The 16,647-nt window shown below is 41.9% G+C and overlaps 1 non-coding gene across 1 annotated transcript; it reads left to right on the top strand.

Moving 5' to 3' along the window:
* The first annotated feature begins 1,264 nt into the window (after positions 1-1,264).
* Positions 1,265-1,368, top strand: LOC116646595. The gene has a single exon (XR_004302144.1). It is a non-coding gene; the product is annotated as a U6 spliceosomal RNA (small nuclear RNA).
* Positions 1,369-16,647: the final 15,279 nt, after the last annotated feature.

Genomic DNA, 16,647 nt, shown 5'->3' with positions numbered 1-16,647 from the left:
ATCATTCTGAAATCATGCTCTGGGCCTTAGTCAGAGGCAAAGAGGTGGGGAGGAAGGGTGGGAAAGCAGAGCGGGTGGCAGCAGGTTTGGGCGAGGTGCCAGGGCTGAAGGAGAAAGCAGCGGGAACCAGCGGGGGGTGAGACTCTTGGATTATCTCCATCATGCTGTGTGACCTCAGGCCAGATCCTTGCCCATGCTGGGTCTCTCTGGGCAGGATGGGTCCTTGGTGCTGTTCCCAAGGCCTGTCCCCACTGGAGCCTCCTTGTGGCACTGTGGATGTGGCTCTTTGTGGATGAGTTGGAGCCTGTCCCAGGCCTGTTGGGGTTTGGGGCAGGGCTCCAGCAGGAGGCTGCTCAGTAGCATCCACATTTCCAGCAGAGCCATGCCTTTGTGAAACACAGGGAGCTAAGTGGCTTCCATCAGGGCCAAACCTATAGAGATGTCTCTAAGCTTTGGGTTACCTAGCTCACACTACCCAGATGTGCTTCTCATTTGCATTCCGCATCCTTGTCCAGTTCTTTAAGCAGTAGCTTCTGGCCAAGGCGGAGTATCTTAATTTTCCAGGGCTACCGTTACTAAGTACGGCAGACTGAATAGCTCAAACAACAGAAATGTCTTTTCTCACAATTCTGGGGGCTAGAAGTCCAAGATCAAAGTGTTGGCTGGGTTGGTTTCTTTTGAGGCATCTCTTTGGTTTGTATGTACGTGGCCACCTTCTCGCTGTGGCTTCTCACAGTCTCTCCTCTCTCTGTCTGTGTCCTAATCTCCTCATAGAAGACCACCAGTCATATTGGATTAGGCCTACCCTGTGACTTCATTTAACTCAATCACCTCTTTAAAGACTCTATCTCCAAATACAATCACATTCTGAGGTACTGAGGGGTAGGACTTCAACATACGAATTTTGAGGGGGACACAATTCAGCCCATAACACTGGGCTTTGGAATTGCTAGTGGAGCTTTTCTAAATACAGATGTCTGGGCCCGTCTCCCGAGACTCTGAGTGTAAACGCCATGAAGGCGGGCCAGAGGCTTTGCCCCTCGCTGTATGCCGACTGCCTAGAACTGTGTCCAGCGCGTGGCGTATGCACAAAAATATTTGTGGAATGAAAGGATGATTTAATAAGCTTGGGATGGAGCCCACATGTTCGTCATATACAAAGTTCCATAGTTGATCCTGATTCATCTAGGGGTGAAAGCCCCTGAGAGATGATTGGGTTTCATCTTTCCTGTTGCTGAAGGGGAAGCCTAAGGTTCAGTCAGGAGTGATCGCTTCGGCAGCACATATACTAAGGTTGGAACAATACAGAGATTAGCATGGCCCCTGCCCAAGGATGACATGCTAAGGTGCAGTAAGGAAAAGAAATACCAGGCCCCGCACTCCACAAAGAATGTGGGCTCGCTGGGTCTGCCCCAGCGCCTCTCCAGGACGCCCAGGACTAAAGGGAAAAGGGAAGGATGGACCTGATACTGCCTTTTGTACCTCTTTATCCAGCTATTCGTCTATATTCTTTATACTATCCTTTATAATAAACTGGTAAACAGAAGTAAATGTTCCTCTGAGTTCTGTGAGCTGCTCTACCAAATAATTGAACCCGAGGAAGAGGTTGTGGGAACCTCCAATTTATAACCAATTGGTCAGAAGCACAGGTGGGGGCCGGCTTGTAGGACGGCCCCCTAACCCATGGCATCTGATACTATCTCCAGGTGGGCAGCATCAGAATTGACTTAATGGCTTGGTGGTGTTGGAAAATACACATTGGACCTGCCTTCAGCACCCTTCACATATGGCCCCTGCCAATCCCCAGCCTCACCCACACTCACCCCTGCCCAGCCTAGGTTTTAAGCCACATGAAATCCAGCACCATTCCCTGATCCTGTCATGCCGCTTATCCTCTCAGCTTAGTGTGGGCTTCCCGGGATGCCTTTCCCCACCTTCTTGCCTAGGAAATGTCTCCTTGAGCTGCATTGGAGCTCGAGGCCTTCTCTGACTGCCCAGGCTTGGGGTAGAGGGGGCATCTCCTGGGCTTCTAGAGTCCTCCGTGCTGCCCTCATATCCTATGCTGATCACCCTGGGGGCAAATGCCCATTCTGGTGCCACCTCCACCAGACTGGGAGCACCTGAGTGCAGGGCCGAGTTGGTAAGTAGTATCTGTGCCCTGATGCCTTGCACAAGCAAGGCTCTGAGTTCAAGTCCTCAGCAAGGTTTCAGGGACTGAAGAGTGTTTGCTGAGGGGAAGAACAAAGGTAGCCAAAGAAGGGATACGAGAAGCTCCAAAACAGGGTCTCAGTGCCCGCACATAACCATTAGTAGCTGAACTGGACCTGCTTTTGCAGCTCCTGACCTCACCTTGCCCCCTCCCCCGGCCCTCATGCCCCAGCTCCACTGCCCAGGGAGCATCTCTGAGCAGCCGGTGAGCTCTTCGACCTGGCCAGTGCAGAGCAGAGGCGGGGAAGCAGAATCTTAGCCTCAGGTGGAGAACTCAGGCCGGCAGGGCTGGCCAGGAAGTTCAGAGAGGTGAGAGGGCAGTGCTCCCAAGGAGAAGAGACTGGAAAATACGAGTAATGGGAAAAGAAGGAGAGGAGGTGGGGAGGAAGACAGCTGAGAGGCCAGAGACTCGATTTCTGTTCTCAGCACTGTTGTTCGGCCTCAGAGAAGCTCCCCTGATCTGACCTTTCAGCAAGTTCCTGCCTCTCTGGGCCTCAGGTTCTTCAACTGAAAACGGGGGCAGGCAGGCTGGACTAGATGGTCATTAATGTCTTCTCTAGCCTTGGCCAAGAAAATCTGAGAAAAGCGTGGCTGCCTTAAAGGTACTATTTGAGAGGACTGTCTCTAGGCTGGCACACAAACCTCGGGAGCTCACCTCTAGCCAGGCATTGGGGGAACGTGTCTCTGGGCCTGAAAAGAACTGGAAGCAGCCTCTCCACGCCTCCTGCGCTGGACTTGGCCCGCAGTTCTGGCAGGCCCAGTGCGGCCCTGAGCTCTAATGAGGCTGGCCACCTGGGGAGCCATAGAAACTCAGCCTGGCCTATTTTGTGGTGAAGCCATGGTCACTTCTCTGCCTAACCCTGAGGTGATGCTTCTGAATGTGGCCTGGGGGCTGGCAGCACCCTTCATGGGCCACCTGGGACTCTAAGGAGTACATCTGGTTGGGCGGGGACTGAAGGAAGCTCCAAGCTGCTGGGGCCCAGGGACCAGGTCTCGGGCCATGTGGACAACCTTTGTTGGCCCCACACCCCCTGGGTACCGCCCCCAGGACAGGGCCTGCTGTCCTGGGCCCTTGCCTGCAACTATTCCCTGAGCCGTGATTTCTGATTCAATTGGTGAAGACAGGCCCCCTGGGATGAGCCAGTTGGCCCCTCTCTGTTATTTGCTTCTCAAAGTTGGAAAAACTACGTTGTGCACCTGGCAGTACTTGCTGCTGCTGGTTTTTCTTTTTTTAAGAAACAGAAAGTAACCCCTGTACTTGCTGCAACCAAATCCATTTTATTGGCCTTCTGCATCTCCCACTGCAATAATAATAACCCGTTCTATTTGATGAGGCTTTTACGGTTTACAAAGCACTTTCTTATGCATTCTCCCTTTTGGTCCATGCAACAGTTTTGGGAAAGAGGGCTGGGATTATTATCCCTGATTACAGGTGAAGAAAGAGCCTCAGACAGGAAGATCAGCTGCCCGAGGTCACACAGCAAGATGGAGCTAAAGCAAAGAACCTGGGTCCTCTGACTCAAGTCTTCGATTCTTTCCCCAGCACCACATACCCCTCATGCCACTTGAATGCCCAGGGTCTCAGACACCCTCTTCCAGAAACAAGGGCAAAGGGCTTAGCTGTCCCCACCCTGCTCTTATTTCTGAACTTCTTCCCTTGTGAAATTAACCATTACTCACCTCCCCCAACCTGTCACCTCCAAGTCAAGGACTCTCACATCTGTGCTCTCCTCTGGGACCTGAGTTTCAGATCCTACCCTGCCTCTCCCGGTCTCTTTAATGTTCCCACCTGCCCCTCACTCACCCAGCTTAGAAAACTCAGCTTTACCGTCGTTTCATGTCTCTTTCACCTTCTAAATCCAATTGGCATGGGTATTTTACTTAATTATCAATTCATTCATGCATCCAGGAAGTACTAATATATGCTAAACTTTATAGTCTATTCTGCATCTCGTTGTTACATTATACTTAGTCTTGTGTGTCTGGCTTCTATCCCTTAGTATAATGTTTATTGGGTTCATCCATGTGGTAGCATATATCAATACTTTGTCCTTTTTATTGCTGAATAATATTCCATTGTACAGATTTACCACTTTTATTTAACTGTTCATCAGTTGACGGATACTTGAGTTGTTTCTACTTTTTGGCTGTTATGAATAATGCTGCTATTAAAATTTGTGTACACGTTTTTATGTGGATGTATGCTTTATTTCCTTGGGGTATATACCTAGGAGTAGAATTTCTGGATCATATGGTAACTATAAACTGCCAAACAGGCTTCCAAAATGGTTGCGCCGTTTTACATTCCCACCAGCAAGGTATGAGGGTTCCAATTTATCCATGTCCTCACTGACACATGGTATTGTCGATCTTCTTTATTATAGCCATTCCAGTGGGCATAAAGTGGTTTCTCATTGTAATTTTCATTTGAATTTCTCTAATGACTAATGATGCTGAACATTTTTTCATATTTTTTTTGGACATTTGTACATTTTCTCTGGAGAAATGTCTGTTCCGATCCTCCGCCTGTTTTTCAGTTGGATTATTGTCTTTTTACTGTTGAGTTGTAAAAGTTCTTTATGTTGTCTGGATACGATTCCCTTATCAATCACATAAATGATTTGCAAATATTTTCTCCCATTTGGTAGGAGGTCTTGTCATTTCCTGAGGGTGTCCTTTAAAGTCCAATTTACCTACCTTTCCTTTTGTCACTTATGCTTTGGTGTTTAAGAAGGCCTGGTCTAATCCACGATCACAAAGATTTACCCCTGTCTTCTTTTAAAGAGTTTTATAGCTTTAGTTATTACATTTAGGTCTATGGTCCATTTTGAGTTAAACATTTTTATTAAAAAATTTTTTTTTGATTGTGGTAAAATATCTGTAACATAAAATGTACCATCCTAACCATTTTAAAGTGTACCGTTCAGTAGTGTTAAGTACATTCATGTTGTGCAACCAATCTCCAGAACTTTTCATCTTGTGAAACTGAAACTCTATACTCACTAAAGAATTCCCCTTTCCCCCTACCTCTAGCCCCTGTTGAGTTAATTTTTATGTACAATGTAAGAAAGAGGCCTACCTTCATTCCTTTGCATGTGGATATCTAGTTGTTCCAACACCATTTGTGGAAAAGATTATTCTTTTCCCATGAACTGTCTTGGCACCCTTGCAAACATCAATTGACCATAAATATAAGGGTTTAGTTCTGGACTATCAATTCTGTTCCACTGATCTATATGTCTGTCCTTATGCCAGTATCAGACTGTCCTGATTACTCTATCTTTGTAGTAAGTTTTTTTAAAAGATTTAATTTGAGAGAGAGAGAGAGACAGCACATGCACGTGGGGGTGGGGGAGGGGCAGAGGGAGAGAAAGAATCTCAAGCAGACTCCCTGGTGAGCATGGAGCTCGACACGGGGCTGGATCCCACAACCCTGAGATCATGACCTGAGCTGAAATCAAGAGCTGGACACTCAACCAACTGAGTCACTCAGGTGCCCCTCTTTGTAGTTAAAAAAAAAAAAAAAAAAAAGCCCGTTTGGATTATAAATTTTTTTAAAGACTTTTTTTTTAAAGAGAGCACACAAGCAGGGGGAGCAGCAGAGGGAGAGGGAGAAGCAGACTCCCCACCAAGCAGGGAGCCCAACATGGGGCTCAATCCCAGCACCCCGGGATCATGACCTGAGCTGAAGGCAGATGCTTGACTGACTGAGCCACCCAGGCGCCCCGCCAGCTTGGATTTTGATAGAGATTGCATTAAATCTGTAGATCAATGTAGGGAGTATTGCCATCTTAACAATATTAAGTTTTTTGATTCATGAACATGGAACATCTATTTATTTAGGTCTTCTTTCTTTCAACAATATCTTGTGGGTTTCAGAATATAAGTTCTGTGTGTCTTTTGTTAAATTTATTCCTGTTCTTTGTGATACTATTCCAAATGAAATTTTCTAATTTCTTTTTTTTTTAAAGATTTTATTTATTTGAGAGAGAGAGAGCAAGAGCATAAGCATGGTGGAGGGGCAGAGGGAGAAGCAGATTCCCTGCTGAGCCGGGAGCACAATGTGGGGCTTGATCCCAGAACCCTGGGATCATGACCTGATCTGAAGGCAGACACTTAACCAACTGAGCCACCCAGGCACCCCTAATTTCCTTTTTAGATTGTTCATTGCCAATCTGTGGAATAGAATTGGTTTTTGTATATCGATCTTTATCCTGAAATCTTGCTGAACTTGTTTATTAGGTCTATTTTATTATTATTTATTATTATTATTTATTAGGTTTTTTAGTGGATTCCTTAGGATTTTCTACATAGGAGATCATGTTACATGAATATAAAGCTTATTTTACTTCTTCCTTTCCTTGCGTCTCTTTTATTGCTTTTTCTTGCCTAATTGCCTTAGCTAGAACTTCCAGCACAATGTTAAGCAGAGTGGTGAGAGTAAGACATCCTTGTATAGGAAAAGCTTTCAGTCTTTCACCATTAAGTGTGATGTTAGCTGCGGGTTTTCATAGATACCTTTTATCAAGTTGAGGAAGTTCCCTTCTATTCTTTTTTTAGTTTTTTAAATCAAGAAACAGTGTTGGACTTTGTCAAATGCTTTTTCTGACTCTGTGAGATGATCATGTGGTTTATGTCTCTTATCGATAAGGTATGTTACATTAACTGATTTTCAGATGTTAAACGAATCTTACATTCTCGCTTGATCAGAGTGAATAATCCTTTTTATATGTTGCTGGATTCAGTTTGGTAGTATTTTGTTGAGGAATTTTGCATCTGTATTCGTGAGAGATATTTGTAGTTTTCTTGTGATGTCTGTCTGGTTTCTAGTGTCAGAGTAACAATGACCTCACAGAATGAGTTGAGAAGTGTTTTCTCCCAATTTTTGAAAGAGTTTGTGAAGAATTAGTATCAAATCTTCCTTAAATGTTTGGTAGAGTTCATTCCTTTTTATTGCTGAATTGTATTCTATTATATGGATATCAATTTGTTTATCCATTACCTGTTGATATCTGGGTTGTTTCCAGTTTTGAAATAAAGCTGCCATGGACATTAGTGTATAAATCTTTCTATGGACATGTGTTTTCATTTTCTTGGGTAAATATTTACAAGTGGAATTGCTGGGTCATTTGGTAGATGCATGTTAACTTCATGAGAAAATTCCAGATTAATTTTCAAAGTGGTTGCATCACTACACTTTACACTCCCACCAGCAATGTATTTTGCTTACTCCACTATCCTTACCACATTAGATGTGACCAGTCTTTTTGATTTTAGCCATTCTAGTGGGCATGTTGTAACATCTCAATATTTTAATTTACATTTTGCTGATGAATAATGATATTAAACATACGTTCATATCTTTTGCCCATTTTTTTAAATTGCATTTTAATTGGGTCTTCTTACTATTGAGCTGTAGGTGTTATGTACATATTCTAGATAGAAGTCCTTTGCCAAACATACAGACATAGATAAAGAATATTTACTTTCCTACTCATTTTCTTAATGGTGTCTTCTGAGACGCAGAAGCTTTAAACTTTTAAGTTTTGGTGAATTCCGTTTTATTGATTTTTCTTTTATGATTATTGCCTCCTGGGTTCTAAGAAATCTTTGCCTATCCAAAGATCATGAAAATAATCTTCCAGGGGCACCTGGGTGGCTCAGTCGTTAAGCGTCTGCCTTCGGCTCAGGTCATGATCCCAGGGTCCTGGGATCGAGCCCCGCATCGGGCTCCCTGCTCCGCGGGAAGCCTGCTTCTCCCTCTCCCACTCTGCCTGCTTGTGTTCCCTCTTGCTGTCTCTCTCTCAAATAAATAAAAATCTTAAAAAAAAAAAAAAAAAAAAAAAAAAAAGAAAATAATCTTCCAGAAAAAATTTTCATAGCCAATTCTTTTTAGCACTGTGTGTTGAACACACTTTTCTTTCCACGTTAAATTGTTTTTGCTTTTTGGATAAAATCAGTTAAACACTATTTCTAGACTTACCATTCTGTCCCACTGACCTGTCTTTCCCATCTTGTGTCTGTACCACAATGTCTTAATTACTCTAGCATTTTTGTAAGCCTAGAAATCAGGTAATGTAAATTCTTCACCTCTGTTTTATTTCAAGACTGCTTATTCTAGATCTTTTATATTTCCATATAAATTTTAGAACCAACTTGTCAGTTTCTAAAAAAAAGTATGACTAGAAACTTGGTATTGCTTTGAATCTATTGATCAATTTGAGGAAAACTGACAAGTTAACAATACTGTGTTCTCCCAACCCATGAGCATGGTATATTTTTCCATTAATTTTGAGTTTCTTTAATTTCTCTCTTCAGTATTTTGTAGTTTTTAGTGTAGAGGTCCTGCACATAGTCTGTTATATTTATGTTTTCAATGCTATTTTTTTTAAAGATTTTATTTATTTGACAGAGAGAGACAGCAAGAGAAGGAACACAAGCAGGGGGAGTGGGAGAGGGAGAAGCAGGCTTCCCGCCGAGCAGGGAGCCCGATGTGGGGCTCGATCCCAGGACCCTGGGATCATGACCTGAGCTGAAGGCAGATGCTTAATGAATGAGCTACCCAGGCGCCCTGTTTTCAATGTTATTATAGATAGTATTAATTTTTAAAAATTTTTCCAATTGTTTATTGCTAGTATATGTAAATACAATTGATCCTTATATGCTGACCTGATATTCTGTCACTTTACTAAATTCATATATTGCCTCAAGTCAGGTGTTTTTTTTGGAGTATATTTCTTAAATTTTTCTATTTATTTGATCATGCTCTTTGAAAATAAAAATTTACTTCTTTTTTTATTTGAATGTCTTTTAGATACTTATCTTATTACATTGGCTAGAACCTCCAAGAATATAATATTGAGTGAATTGATGATAGCAGATATCATTGCCTTACTCCTAAACTTAGTGGGAAAGTGTTCAATATTTCACTATAAAGTATCATTTAGCCATAGAATTTTTATAGATCCAGCTTTACAGACTGAAGATGTTTTGTTCTATTTCTAGTTTTGGGAAAGTTTTTTTTTTTTTTTTCTTTTTATCAAGAATAGGTGTTAAGGGGTGCCTGGTGACTCAGCTCTTGATCTTGGGCCTGTGAGTTTGAGCCCCACATTGGGTATAAGATTACTTAAATAAAGAAACTTAAGAAAAGAATAGGTATTAAATTTTATAAAAATACAAATGGTTATCTTCCATGCGTACTTAAAAAGCACAAACATTCTGCAGTTATTGAGTGTCCTGTTTTGCAAACGTCAATCAAGTCAAATTGGTTAAGGTCTTTTAAGTCTTGTATATTATTGTTTTGAGTGCTTTTTTCCCCAAATATGGGTCATAGTTTCCCATTTCTTTGCATATCTCATTTTTTGGTTTTGTTAGATATGTTCTAGCAATTCTGAAGTTGGATATTTTCTCCCTACAGGCTGTTGGTTGCTTAGTAACTTGCCTGGACTAGATCTGTGGAACCTGTAATGTGCAGTCACTGGTCCTTCTTGTTTATTTATTTTTCTTTAATTCCTGTCTTTATGTTTACATCTTGCTTCCTTGCCTCTGTATCTGCATTGCTAAGTAGTCAGCCAACGATTGGTCAGAGGATGTGCTCAAATACATTGAGCCCATAAGACTTAACACCTTCTTCAGTGGCTCTGTGATAAATCTAATGTGTGTGTTAGAGAGTACATTCAAAATTCAGGCAGTTTACAAGTCTGCAACAGCTCTTACTTTCTGTTGGGCACTACTGCATTCCTCCACCTGTCTGCGTGGCCTCAAGTTCTACCAGGAATATGTGGCTAGCCAGAGCACTCTGCTCTCCTGCTCATGTATGTGCTTTGTCAGAAATATGTGGGAACTTACCAAGACCCACTATGACTCTATCATTCCTTGTATAACCCTACAAAATTTCTGTCCTCTTGCTTGCAACCAGGACCTCAACCTCAAGAACCTCGAGCTAGCTGAGTTGTTGGCCTTCCTTGTTTGTTTTGTTTTGTCACTGAGATTGCTACTGTTTCTTTCAATGCCCCTGGGCATGGGGTTTTTCAAATCAAGTGAGCACCTTCCCAAAGCAAAGATGTAGTTTTCCATGACTTGCCTCTCTATGTAGAACAATTCCTGTGGCAGCCGAGCTAGGGTGGTAGTGTGGGGGAAAAGGGTAGGAGCAGCCACAGGCTAAGACGTCAGAGACTGCCACTGTTCTTACCAAAGGGTCAGCAGTTTTTCATGAATAAATGTTTCTCAATTTGTTGTAAGCCTTTGGTACTTTTGTTTTTGACAATTTTGTACAGTTTTAATGTTTTGGGTTTTTGATTTTTGGTATTTTTTAAAGAGGATTTTTTGAGCTCCTTACTCTGTCATTCCAGAAATCCTGCCTCCATCATTCTATGTCCATCTAAATTGTGGATCTTTCTACTTCTTTTTTCAGTTCTGCTAGTTTTTAATTTATGTGTGAATAAAGCTGCCCTAAACATCCAGGAACAGGTTTTTGTGTAGACATAAGATTTTTGTGTGAACGTAAGTTTTTACCTCATTTGGGTAAATATCAAAGAGCGCAACTGCAGGCGCCTGAGTGGCTCAGTCAGTTGAGCGTCTGCCTTAGGCTGAGGTCATGATCCCGGGGTTCTGGGATTGAGTCCCACGTTGGGCTCCCTGCTCAGCGGAGAGTCTGCTTCTCTCTCTCCCTCTGCCTGCCTCTCTACCTACTTGTGCTTCTCTCTCTGTGTCAAATAAATAAAATCTTAAAAAAAAAAAAGCGCAATTGCTGGATCATATGGTAAGACTGTTTAGTTTTGTAAGAAACTGCTTATTTTCCAAACTGACTGTACCATTGTGCATTCCCACCAGCAATGAATGAAAGTTCCTAATGCTCCACATCCTTGTCAGCATTTGGTGTTGTCAGTGTTTCGGATTTTGGCCTTTCTAATATGTGTATAGTGGTATCTCATTGTTATTTTAATCTATAATTCCCTAATGACGAATGATGTAGAACATCTTTTCAAATGTTTATTTGTCATGTGTATTATCTTCTTTGGTGAGATATCTGTTTAAGTATTTTTCCCATTTTTAAAAATTCGGTTGTTTCCTTGGTGAGTTTTAAGAGTTCTTCATATATTTTGAATAATAGTCTTATATCAGATTTATCTGTTGCAAATATTTTCTCTGAGTCTGTGACTTTTCTCATTCTCCTAAGTATCTTTCACAGAGCAAAAGCTTTCAATCTTAATGAAGTCTATCTTACCAATTCTTTCTTTCATTGATTGTTTTTGATGTTTTGATGTTAAAAAGTAATTACCATACCCAAGGTCATCTAGGTTTTCTCCTATGTTATCTTCTAGGAGTTTTATAGTTTTGTGTTTCATATTTAGGTCTATGATCTATCTTGAGTTAATTTTTTGTGAAGGGTAGAAGGTCTGTGTCTAGATTTTCTCCCATGTGAATGTCCAGTTGTTCCATCACCATTTATTGAAAAGACTATTTCTGCTCCATTGTACTGCATGTGTTCCTCTGTCAATGATCAATTGACTATATTTATATGGGTCTACTTTGAGGCTCTCTATGCTGTTCCATTGATCTGTCTATTCTTTCACCAACATCACACTGTCTTGATTACTATAGCTTTATAGTAAGTCTTCAAGTCAGGTAGTGACTCTGAACTTTGTTCTCCTTCAATATTGTGTCAGCTATTCTGGAGATCTTCTAACTCTCCATGCAGACTTCAGAATTTAGAATTGGTTTGTCCATGTTCACAAAATAACTTGCTGGGATTGTGATTGTGATTGCAGATCAAGCAGTGAATTAAAAAAAAAAAAAGATTTGAGAGAGAGAGAGCGAGTGTGGGGATGGGCAGAGGGAGAGGGAGACAAGCAGATTCCCTGAGTGGGGAGCCCAGCTTGGGGGTCCATCCCAGGACTCTGAGATCATGACCTGAGCTGAAATCGAGAGTCAGAGGCTTAACTGACTGAGCCACCCAGGTGCCCCAAGCAGTGAATTTTTCAAAAATTATTTTTCAATTCTATAATTTCTATTTGATTCTTTTTTGATAATTTTTGGTTCCCTGTTGAGATTCCTTATTTTTCCTCATTATGTTTATACTTTTCTTTAAAGACTTGAACATGTTTATAATTAATTTAAGCTCATTGTCTGTTAATTCCAAATATTAATGTCACGTATGGATCTGTTTCTACTACATTATTTTTCTGATTATGAGTCACATTTTTCTGCTTCTTTGTACGTCTATTAATATTTTATTTTGTGCTGGACACTATGGATGCTACACTGTTGGGTGTGGATTTTGTTGTCTTCCTTAATGGGGTGTTGCGTTTTGCTCTGGCAGGCAGATAATTTAGTTGTGGATGAACCTGATCCTTTTGAGGCCAGTTTTAAAGCTTGTTAGGGTACACCTAGAGTAGCCTTTACTCTAGAGCTAGATTAGCCCTACCCTTAAGGCTTGGAATTTCTGAGAGCTCTACTGGATGCTTGGAGTACTCAATGAGATACCCACATTCTGGCTAGTTATAACTCAAACATATCTCAGTTTTCCACATACAGTGGTAGTTGTTTAGCTCAGTAGTTGTTCTCTGCTTGGCCTTATGGATTATCTACCTATCCATGTGTAGGGGATAACTATGCATATTTCTGGAGCTCCTTTTCTATACCAGCTTCATTCTCTCTGAAACCCTGCCATGCAAATATCAGCTGCCTCAGTAATCCTGAACTCTGATTTGTTTCCTCATCCTAGCAAATCCCTGCATCAGGATCTAGAAAATGCCTCCAAACTGGGTGATAATGAGGCACATCACATTTGTTTTATTTCTATTGGGGATCATATTCCTACTCTGTCTGTTGTCCAACATCTGAAAACAATTATTTCATATGTTGCATCCAATTTTACAGTTGTTTGTGGGAGAAGAGCGAATTTAGTATCTGGATGACCCTCTGTCATTTTTTAACTGTGTGATCTTGGGCAAGTCACTTAACCTCTCTTAGCCTCAATTTCTTCATGTCAAAATCAGGCTAATAATAGCTACTTCAAAATATTGTTATTAAGGTGAAAAGAAATAATATACGTGAATTCCTGCTAGTGTCTGCACTTTCACAGAAGCTCCACAAATGACTGCTGTGTATTACTGTGGTTATGGTGTAATGTGTTAAAATCTGTATTGGGCAGAGATTATTGAAAAGGCTAGCAGGGAAGCAACACAGACAGGTGAAGAATCATACCTGAAGCCACAAGGTCTCACCATTACACACAGCAAAAAATTCAGCAGCAGTGGCGTAGTCTGTAGGCTCTGGGCTGTCCTAACCAGCTACTGACATGCCTGGCTAAAGACGGTGTTCTTGGAGCCAAGGACCAGCTGAAGGCATTGTCACAAGAAATGAAAGTGAGAGCATCAAGCGGTAGGGAGGCAGTGGGATCTAGTGGAAAGAATTCACAGGCTTTGGAGTCAGACAGGCCTTGATTTCAATCCCAGATGTGTTATTTGACTTTAGGTAGGCCACGTAATCTCATCTATAGAATAGGGGATAATATATACCTTGCAGGGTTGTTCTGAAAATAAGAGATATTATATGTAAAGACTCTAGCATACAGCTGACATGTAGCTCTATCATCTGACTATATCACTTCCTTGCCTAATAACTTTCCTTGGTTTCTTATTTCTCTTACAAAAAAATCCAAATTCCCTAATAGGCCTTAGAAGACCCTCCTTGGCCTGACTTCCTTTGACCTCTTCAGCCTTGAATCTTGATACTCTGTGCTCCCTTGACTTTGCTTCAGCCACAACACCTTCTTAATCTATCCAGGCCTTTATACTGCCTTTATCTCTGTATGAAATATCATTCCCATCCTCCACTTGGCTTACCAATTTAGACACCACTTTATTCATTCATTCCTTTGTTGATTCATTCATGAAATGTTTAGGGGGGACCCATCATATAGCAGGTACTGCGATACAGCAATGAATAAGGTCTATATAGCCCTGTCCTCATTGAATTTACCCTGTATCCTTACGATATCCACCAAGGCTAGAGATGGGGGTCCGCTGCTATATACTTTCATGGTACCCTGTACTTCTCCTCTCCTACCCCTTCTCTTAGTATTCTGTAATTGCTTATAACTTGTAGTTAACCATCACCAGATTGGAAATTCTGTGGGGACATGAACCATGTTATCCTAATCTTCATTTCCATTGCCTGGCACATTAGATATTTGAATGAACAGCAAATTACTGTTAACTCGGCTTGGCTCTGAAACATTCTCAGAGCACCTACTCTGTGCAAGGCACTGTAGGGAGATAAAGATACAGGCCCATCACACCAGCCCAAGGGTAGGTAACAACCACCAAGATCTCTGACTCTTAGGTCTGCGTCCCCACTTGCTGAGCTAACAAAGCCCATGCTGATACTCTCTTGATTCTGCTGGTAGTCATAACTCACCGTTGCTCTTCCCACCAACTCAGCTTCTGCTGGAAAAGAGTTTCTTCTTTCTAGGTGCTTTTAAGAGTTCTTTCAGCTTTAGAGACCCTACTTATGTCGCCAGAAACCACAGCAAGTTCTGAACTTCCAGCAACTGCACACCCAAGAGTGCCTCCTGTCAGTGAATGACCAGACTCCACAGGAGGTACTTTCTGGCTTCCTCCTAGGCCTCTGGGAGTTTCCTGCTTCCCTTGGGTACTATCTCTATAGCTTCATCTTCTTCCCCCCAATTAATATTGTGAAAGCCTAGTTGTATTTCCTGTCTCCAACTGGAAACTCAGCTTTATGTAGCTTTGCTGAAGAAATCAGATTGGCTTGAAGCAGTGAGAAAGTCATTCTCATGTACTGATGATAAGCATCAAAATTGGTACAACCTTGGGAGGGCAATTAGGCAGTATGTGTCAAGGGTTCCTTAAGAATTCATATCCTTTGACACAGTAATCCTATTCCTAGGAATCCTTCCTAAGGACAATTAAAAATGCATCAAAGATTTGGTTGTGGTTACCCAAAATGCAAGCAGGAGAAACTGCTCAGGAGAAATTTGTCTCTATCAGACTTGCATAAAAGTTGCTTATGAGGCATTCAATTTTCAGATGAGAGTTATTATTATAAGATATTTAGGTCTAAAATTTAGCCATTTGGAGGATTTGAGAGGGGAAAAAAAGCTCTCAATTCTATAAATGTGGTAGAGTATTGAGAGAAGTGGACAAAATTTCAAAGGTTAAGCTCCACCTCTGACTTGCAAGATCACCTAACCTCTCTTTCTTCATCTACAAAATGGAGTAATATCTGCCCTATCTGCACGGGACAGGCATGTAAGGAGGGGATCCAACTTTCCCTTTTGTCTGAACTAGTGAGCTCTCCATAATAATAGGAATTGTCTTTATTGGCTTCCCTTTGCCTTTAGAATGACAAAATCCTTACCACAGCCACAAAGTTCCCAATAGTCTGGCCCAGCCTACCTCTCTAGCCTCATCTTGGGCACAACCTCCCTGTTGGTCACTGTTCCAGCCACACTTCTCCCCAGGGCCTTCACATAAGCCCTTCCCTCTGCCTAAAATCCTGTACTCCTTTCCCCTGGCCAACTCCTATTCATCTGTAGAATCTGAGCTTAAATGTCACCTTCATCAGGCCATCTTCCCAGACTACCCCCAGCATGGGTAGGTTCTCTCTATTAATTATATCCTCTCGCAGTGCCCTCTGCAGATCCTTTGTAAGGCTTACCACAGTGGTCCTTAAATACATGTTTACCCCATTATTTATTTGGTTGCCTCTCCCTTTCAAAACTCCATGAGGGCAGGTTCTGTTTCTGACTTGTTCATGACTTATATTTTCAGGGCTTGGCAGAGTGCCCGGCACAGACACCCGAAGTAATTTGTTAAATGAATGAATCCTTATTATCTTAGAGCGCTAGAAATAGAGACCTAATGCCTTCATTTTACAGCTGACAAAACTAAGGCCCAGAAAAGATAAATGACTTTTCCAGGATCACATGGCCAATAAGTAGACAAGGTAGTTTTAGAGTTCACCCATTCATTCAATAAATTTTTTCTTAAATCTCTGTTTCAGAACACAAATGACATTTTCTTTTTTCTTTTAAAAAGATTTTATTTATTTGTCATAGAGACAGAGAGAGAGAGAGAGCACAAGCATGGGGAGCAGCAGGCAAAGGGAGAGGGAGAAACAGACTCCCTGCTTAGCAGGGAGACAGACATGGGGCTCAATCCCAGGACACTGGGATCATGACCTGAGCTGAAGGCAGACGCTTAACCAACTGAGCCACCCAGGCATCCCAATAAATATATTTAAGATTTACTTATTTATTTGGGAGACAGCGAGCGAGCGAGCGAGCGCATGGAGGGAGGGCAGAGGGGGAGAGAGAGGAAAAAAAAAACAACAACTCAAGCTGACCCCCTGCTGAGCACGGAGCCAGAGCAGGGCTTGATCCCACGACCCAAGATCACGACCTGAGCCAAA

This window comes from Phoca vitulina, unplaced genomic scaffold (assembly GCF_004348235.1).
Source record: "Phoca vitulina isolate PV1807 unplaced genomic scaffold, GSC_HSeal_1.0 scaffold36, whole genome shotgun sequence".
NCBI lineage: Eukaryota > Metazoa > Chordata > Mammalia > Carnivora > Phocidae > Phoca > Phoca vitulina.
This window is presented reverse-complemented; position numbering and strand designations above follow the sequence as displayed.